General features: G+C 41.1%; 1 protein-coding gene across 2 annotated transcripts in view; it reads left to right on the plus strand.

The window, feature by feature from the left end:
• UBP1 (upstream binding protein 1 (LBP-1a)) overlaps nt 1-7,976 on the plus strand; it is an 82,078-nt gene that overhangs the window by 42,724 nt on the left and 31,378 nt on the right. The window lies entirely within an intron of this gene.

Here is a 7,976-nt window from a genome sequence, read left to right on the forward strand (position 1 = left end):
ATATATATATATATATATATACATTGAGAGAGAGAGAGAGAGAGGTTTATTATCAAGGAAATGGCTTACAATTGTAAAGTCCCCATCCCTAGCGCAAGAGAGAGTTCCTCCCATGTTGGGAGGAACTTTATATTGGGAGCAGACCACACCCTCAAGGAAGCATCCCTTTAACTGATTGTCTGCTTCACTCATCATAGCATTAACTATGCCTGTATTAGGTTTCATCCCATGGGAATAAGCACATTCCAACTACATTTGGAAATCCTGGCCTAGTCGACACAGAAACCTGACAATTATAATGGTTTCAAGATGGAACTTGAATGAACCAGAAATCCAGCTAACTAGGAACTCTGGTCTCAGAGAGGAATCACATTTGTGTTGAAAATATACCTAAACTGTATTAAGATTTGAATCGGTGACTAAATACACAGCTTCAAATTTTTTCTACCCAGATTTACAGCCTCGGAAACCCTATGCAGGGTTGCTATGAATCGGAACTTTAGACACCTCCCCCCTACACACACCCCTCCCCCACCCCTGGTCTAAAGTCCCTAGCCGCTCCATGTCTCCATGTCATAGACTCTGCCTCCATCTCTGGTGTCACTGCTTCTCTGGGTAGGGTCCCGTTCTGCGCTCTTCTCCCTTGATGGTCCCAGGGACCTCTGCTCTTAGACAGCAAAATTAATCACTGCCCTCCTTGCTACAAAACATTTCCAACCCTCACAATCAGTCCTGATAACAGTTACTCACTCTTGTATCACAAGAGTCCTATCTGCATTTCCTTTCATTAGCCCAGCCTAGACAGATTGGATCTACTCAGTAGAGATTCTACCTTTCTCCGTGCCCTTTGGATCTAGGTTCCCTCTTGAAAGCTTGTAGACAATCACTTCTTGCCTTTGTAGCCACCCCCACCCCCACCCTCATTTTGGGTAGCCAATGTCCAAGTTGCTCATCCCTTTCTACTGTGTGTATGGAGGGGGTGGGAATGATCCTTGCTGTAAAGATTTGTTCCCTCTTTTGAGCTACTGCATCTATAGGTATAGATCAAGTTCATCAAATTGTATCAGATTATTCTTTTTTTCCTTTTCTTTCTTTTTCTAGTTGAGCTCTGATCATCCAGTCATTAAAGCCAGGTCAAGTGGGTATTATCTGCAAATGTGCGTGTTCTTGTGCATATGCCCTCTCTTCTTATCAGCTGGACACTTCACTCTCCACTCTAGTCCTCTGTGGCTATGTCACTGACTCTGGGCCCAAGAGTCCCCAGGTCTTGCCACACTGCTGGCCAACCATGTCTCCACCCGGGTTCACAGGAGTCTATTGAACGTTGTAGGGCTTAGCTCGTAGCTTCATTGCTATTTTTCTCTCACTTCCCCTTATCAGTGACAAACATGGTCACCAATCAGAGCATTGAGTCTTAGTCTTAGAAGGGGGTTTACTCTGAGGGGACCCAACCACTTGCCTTGATGTCTCCTGGGTGTAGCTTTATTTCTAAAGACAGAAATGGAAATAACCTGAATTTCCCTTAGTTGGGGAAGAGTTGATTAAGTTCTGTTATCTACATCTCAAATCCAACCCAACCCACTGCCATTGAGTTGATTCCAACTCACAGCTCTTCTATAGCACAGAGTAGAGCTGTTCTGAGACTCTAAATCTTTATGGAAGCAGGCTGTCATGCTTCTCTGTTACCTCCATATCATGGAATGAAGACACATACACACTCTCACCTATTTAAAGGAAGGCCTTGGTTTTATGTAATCTTATTGGCCTGAGGGTAGGAGACACCCTAAATTTATCATTCTTAATTATTAAACAAGATCAGAAGTTCAAACCCACCAGCTTCTCCTTGGAAACCCTATATAGGGTTGCTATGAGTTGCAGCCAATTCAACGGCACTTAACAACAATTATTAAACAGGGGTGTCTTGGTATGTTGCTGGTGTAGGTGTTTACTGGAGTTCTGACCCCAGGTGGGTGGTTCAAACCTAGCAGTCACTCCTTAGAGCCACTATGAGTTGGAACCGACTTGGCGACACTGAACAACAGATTATTAATGATAGTTCATATTGATAAAAGTTGCAGTTCACCATCTCTAATGATGATACTGGTCTGACATTTATTGAGTGCTTAGTGTGTATGTTGCACTAAGTAAGGTAAATTACATTCATATCTTACTCATCTCCCATAGTAACCCTAGAAGAGATTTTATTAATCTGGTTTCACAGATTTATAAACTAAGATTTATAGCAGTTAGTTAATTTGCTGTTCATTGTCGATTTGGGAAGCTTAAATATTTTTTTTTAAGTGTATATAGTAGACTGCATAAAAGTGTTAAGTATATGCCTAACTGTATAAGATAAGTCAAAAAATAATGGTACAAAACCTTTATTTAACAAATATATCAAAAGACATTGTTTCTTGACAAATCTTCCATCTGGGTCTATACACTTTTAAAGGTGATGTGCTTTTCAATTTACACCACATCAAAACACCAGTTGAGGGACTTAAATTGTTTTCATTTTCAAAGTTCTTGGATTTTCAGAACAAAAACAAGTCTGAAGGAGCATGATCAAGATTTAATGGGTAGATGGGGTACGGTCTCCTCAAGAATTTCTACTAGGACAGCCTTCAAAGAATGAACAGATACATTGTTGTGGTGGAAGGGGAAATTCCTCTGTACTGTGTTGCTGGCGTTTTTCTCATCAGTGCAGTTAGTTTTCAATTTCTTAAAACTTCCTGATAAGCACTCATAATTATCCTGTGTTCTTCAAGAAAATCTATAAAATTAGAGTCCCTCAGAAACAGTCACCAGAACCTTCTGTGCTGACCTCTCTGTCGAATTTAAGTGGCCCAGCAGAGTCCCTCAGATTTCAATTTTGATTGAACCTGCACCCTAATGAGAGAACTTGTCTAACATTGTCACTGATCATAGAAACATTTTTATGATCATTTAAACAGTTATTTGGAATAAAACTATGTATGAATTGGAATCTGAGTAGCAATACTTTTTTGTCTTTGTATTTTCACATTTCTGTATTCACTTATAAGGAGCTCTGGTAGCGTAGTAGTTACGAATCAGGTTGCAACCTGCAAAGTCAGCAGTTCAAAACTACCAGCTATTCCATGGGGAAAAAATGAGGCTTTCTGCTCCCATAAAGATTTACAGCCTCAGAAACCCTGTACAGGGTCGCTGTAAGTCAGAATCAACTCCATGACACATAACTACCACCACCACCTATATAACTCCTATCTATGCCCAACATTTCTAGCACCCTAGCAGGCTTCCTTTTGCCCCTCTCTCAGACTGTATCCTGGCATTCGCTCAGCAAAGTTATGGAATGTGTGTTTTTGACTTCCATTCTTGGAGCTAGTGGTGATACGAAGCAAAGGTACGTCAGAAAGTTTGTGAGAAAATGGATTGAAAAGATAATGAAATATTCTAAGAACTTTTTGAAGCCCCCTTGTGCACATACATGTGCGCATGCACACACAGTGTTACAGGATTGCAAATCTACTCATAAAATGAGAAAAGATTAAGCAGAGAATGGCATCAGAGTTTTCCAGGAAGAGGTCTTGAACACTCTGTGTTGTTGCAAAGTATGTTGACTGACAGGGTATTTGTAGCTTTACATAAACCATGGTGTTGTAACTTTAACATTCATCAAAATCACTTGGGTAGTTTTATAGAGTTTCATTAGATCTGGGGTTGGGCCTGAGAATACACATTTCTGACAGCTTTCCTGGTAATGCTGTTGCTGTTGGTCCAGAAATCACACTTTAATTTTATTATTTTGACTATTTAGAGAGCATTTATGAGCTTCCTCATACCACTTACAGATAGATTTCCTCAGAGGAGGGTTTGGCACATAGTTGGGGATGGAATGCCATTCTTTTGCTGTGACTTGGTCACTATTTGTAGCCTCTCCTAAATGCTCATTGCTCACCTTCTTGGGCAGTAGCTAAAGAGTATTTAGCATTATATAGGTGTCCTGCAAAGTCGTTTGAACTGCAAGTTCGGTGGTTCAAGCTCACCAGCTGCTCTTTGGAAACCCTATACAGGGTCGCTATGGGTCGGAATCGACTCGACGGCACTCAACAACAACCACCATTTTTTACAATAAGGAAAAGAAAGAAAACTCTTGTGTAGTTAAACAGTTGTTTGGTGCTTTTCAGTCAGCTCCAACTCCTAGTAGACCCAGAGGCTCCAACTCATAGCGACCCACGCACAACAACACCGACATGCAACATCCACACAATTGTTGTTATGCTCGAGCCCATTCCTGCTGCCACTGTGCCATTCCATTTCATTGGGGGTTTTCTTCTTTTTTGCTGACCCTCCTTTCACTTTACCTAGCATAATACCTTTCTGAAGGGAGTGGTCTTTCCTGATACATATCCAAAGTATGAGAGACAAAGTCTTGCCATCCTGGCCTCTAAGGAGTATTCTGGCTGTATTTCTTGCAACACATGTTTTTTTTTTTAAGCTCTTCTGGTAGTCCGTTTTACTTGGAATATTTTTTCTACACCACCACAATTCAAATATGATGTTAAAAATACCGTGGCTTGGGTTAGGCTCACCTTAGTCCTCAAATTGATAACCTTTGTCTTGTGTAGCATATTTGTCAGGGAGAAATTGAATTACATTTTCCAGTGCTTTAGAGTTTCTAATTTTATACCATTTTGACTAGAGTGTAAATACTATATGTTTGCCTGCATACACTCGAGCAGCTTTCCTCCTCTGCTCTAACATTGTTGTTATTTCTTGTGCCATCGAGTCAGTTCCAACCCTTAGCAACTCTGTATAGGGTTTCCAAAGAGTGTCTGGTGAGCTTGAACCGCTGAACATCGATTGGTTCAAATGATTTTGCAGTCCAGTGTATTAACTCTATTAACTCACAGTGCCACACCAGGACTCCTGTTGTTGTTATGTGCTGTGGAGTTGGTTCCGACTCATAGTGACCCTGTACAGGGTTTCCAAGGCTATAAATCTTTATGGGAGCAGAAAGCCTCATCTTTCTTCTGCAAAACAGCTGGTAGTTTCAAACTGCTGATTGTGAGATTAACAGCCTGATTTGTAAGAGTTAAATCTCACTTTGACTGTGGAGTAAAAATCTGCAGTACCAACATGGAGCCACCAGAGGGTGGAGTACATGCACCTGGCTCACCCTTTGAGCCAAGGATCTGTCTGGAATAGCTTGCCTTTTGTTTTAATAGCTGGTGGTTGAGACTTTGCTGCTTTCACACCTTAGGATGTAAGTGAGGCTTGTGATTTTGGAGGGGGAGTTAAGGGGTGGCATGGGGGCAGGTAGCATGGATAGGAGTAAGGTGGAGGGTTAAGGTTGGAATTACGGCTAGGTCTAGGACTTTGTTTATTTATTAGCCTGTGGTTAGGACTAGGGTTAATGTTAGGGTTAAGAGTTGGGCTGGCGCTAGGAGTAACATTTCATTGAGTTTTTAGGGTTACAGTTAGACTTTTTTTAAATTGTGAAATCTTTGCTTTTTCTCTTCATTTGGAAGTACTGTAACTGGATTATTCTTTTTTTTTTTTTTTTAAAAATGGGTTTTCTTTGTTGTAGCAACTATCTTGTTCTCTTTTCAGTCTTACAGGTGAAATGTTTTACTTTGAATACTTTTATATGTGGGTTGAGTCTAGGTGATATTGCCATGTGTGCTAGTCTCTTGTTTCTTCCTATCATTGATTCTCTATCCAGTGAACTCCCCTTAGTATTTTTTGTAAGATTGGCTTGATTTTTATAAATCGTTTTAATTTCTGTTTGTCTGAAAAATGACGTGATTTTGTCATCATATTTGCTGAACAGTTTTGATGCTTGTGTAATTTTTGTTTTGATTATTTTGTTCAGAGTTTTATATATTTTCTACTAGTGTCTTCTTGCCTTATGGTTTCTGCTGAGAAATAGCTTAGTCTGAGTAGTTCTTTGTAGGCAATTTTTTTGTTTATTTTCTGACCTCTCAGGAGTCTTTCTTTGTCTTTGGTATGAAAAGTTTTATTGTCTTTTGGAATTGATCCTGTTTGGAATTTGTTCAACTTCTTGAGTAGTTTGGTTTTTCATGGTGTTGGGAAGTATTCTTCCAACAACTCTTGGACAGTATTCTCTATGGGTTATTTTTTTGGTCCCTTACTGTTAGAAAATTCCTCTGACATAAGCTATTTTTTTTTTAAGGTTTTATTGTGAACTGACAAGTTTACATGGGAGAACATCGGCCGTACACCATTGTTTTATTACAATGATTACAGTCTTCTCCGTAACAAATACTGCATAATCATTCAACAGTATTTGCTTCCATTCTCTCTGGTTTTTGTTGTTTTTGGCGGGGGGGGGGGCAGAGATGTACACAGAAGCACTCAGGAATATATAATAATTTAAACAACCAAAGGGCACATTCTGTGTCAGCCTGCCTCCTGGCCACCAGCACACAGTCCCTCTCTTTCCATGAGTCCAGAGTTCTCAGCTGCTCCTTCTTTCCATGTCCTCATTTCTGCTTCCATCTCTGGTGTCACTGCTTCACTGAATAGGGTTCTGCACTCTGTGCTCTTATCTCTTGATGGTCCTGGGAGTCCTTTGTTTCTGGAATGTAAGATTAACTACTCCCCTCTTTTTGTTAACAAAACTTCTACCTTTATACTTGTGACTGTCCAAATTACTCATGACAACAATTTCTCATTATTGAATCATAAGAATCTTATCCCCATCTCTTTCACCAGACCTACCTAGATAAGATGAAAACTATTCAGTGGGGACTCTACCATCCTCATGCTCTTAAGCTAAACTCCTTCTTGAAACATTGTAAGCCAGTCACTTTGTGCCTTTATCGCCCCCTTATTTTAGGTAGCTAGTGTCTAAGTTGCCTGTTCCTGTCCTATGTACCCTATATATAGAGGGGATAGGATTGATACTTGATGTGAAAACTTCCCTCTTAGTTGAAATTTTGAGCTACTGCATCCATAAGTATAGGTCAGGTTCATCAAATTGTAGCAATTTACCCTTTGTTTCCTTTATCACAAATTGTTTTCTCATCTTCCCCTAGTTGAGTTCTGATTATCAAGCCATCGAGACCAGGTCAGATGGATACTATATGCAAGTTGGGGTGTTCTTGTGCATCTCCCCTCACTTCATATCAGCTGGATGCTTCACTCTCAGCTCTGGCCCTCCGTGGCTATGTCCTTATCCATAGGCTCAGGTGTCCCCAGGTCTCACCACACTTCGGACCAACCAGCCCTTCTTCTTCTGTCTCTCATCTCCAGGTCAACGGGAGTCTATGGAACGTGGTTGAACTCAGCCCATTTCTTCATTGCTGTCTTTCCTCCTCTTCCACTCACCAATAGACCAGTGTGGTTGCCAGCAAGCTTACATACCTGTTCATGTGTTCCCTTTGAGTATCAGTCTTGGAGGGAGGTTTGTCCTGAAGGGACTTGATGGGCTTGCCTTGATGGCTGCTGGGTTGACAAGGATGGAGGGGTGGCCATATCAGGAAGGGATGGGAACAAGGGAAAAAAAGTACCCTCTTGCTGCCAAACCCCAGCTGCATCTTGTGCCTACAGGCCACTATATCAGTAACTGTTTGCAAAAGCTCAAGATGATCATACTGCTCCATGCCAGCCCATAGTTTGTCTGTTTTTCTTCTTTCTCACTGTTCCTGTTCAGCTTCAGTCCACATCTCTCTCCTCCCTTCTGATGCTTAGGGTTTTGTCGAGGTCCTGTGTCGGGTTCTAGCCTCAGCAAGGAAGTGTGGGTGTCACGAAGAACGGAGATCTGGCGGCGAAAGGGATAGAGACAGAGAGAGATGAAATATATACAAAAAAGACAGACACACAGATATGATGCAAGCTGGCAGGTAGATAGATCTGCAAATATATTGCCTACCATTGCCCAGCATTGCACAGCATTGCATGCAGAACTCACTCTACCTCAGCCTTTTATTCTCTTTTTTTAGGGAGGGATTTATTACAAAGGAAGGATG

The sequence above is a fragment of the Chrysochloris asiatica genome, unplaced genomic scaffold (genome assembly GCF_000296735.1).
Source record: "Chrysochloris asiatica unplaced genomic scaffold, ChrAsi1.0 scaffold00030, whole genome shotgun sequence".
Classification (NCBI taxonomy): Eukaryota; Metazoa; Chordata; class Mammalia; order Afrosoricida; family Chrysochloridae; genus Chrysochloris; species Chrysochloris asiatica.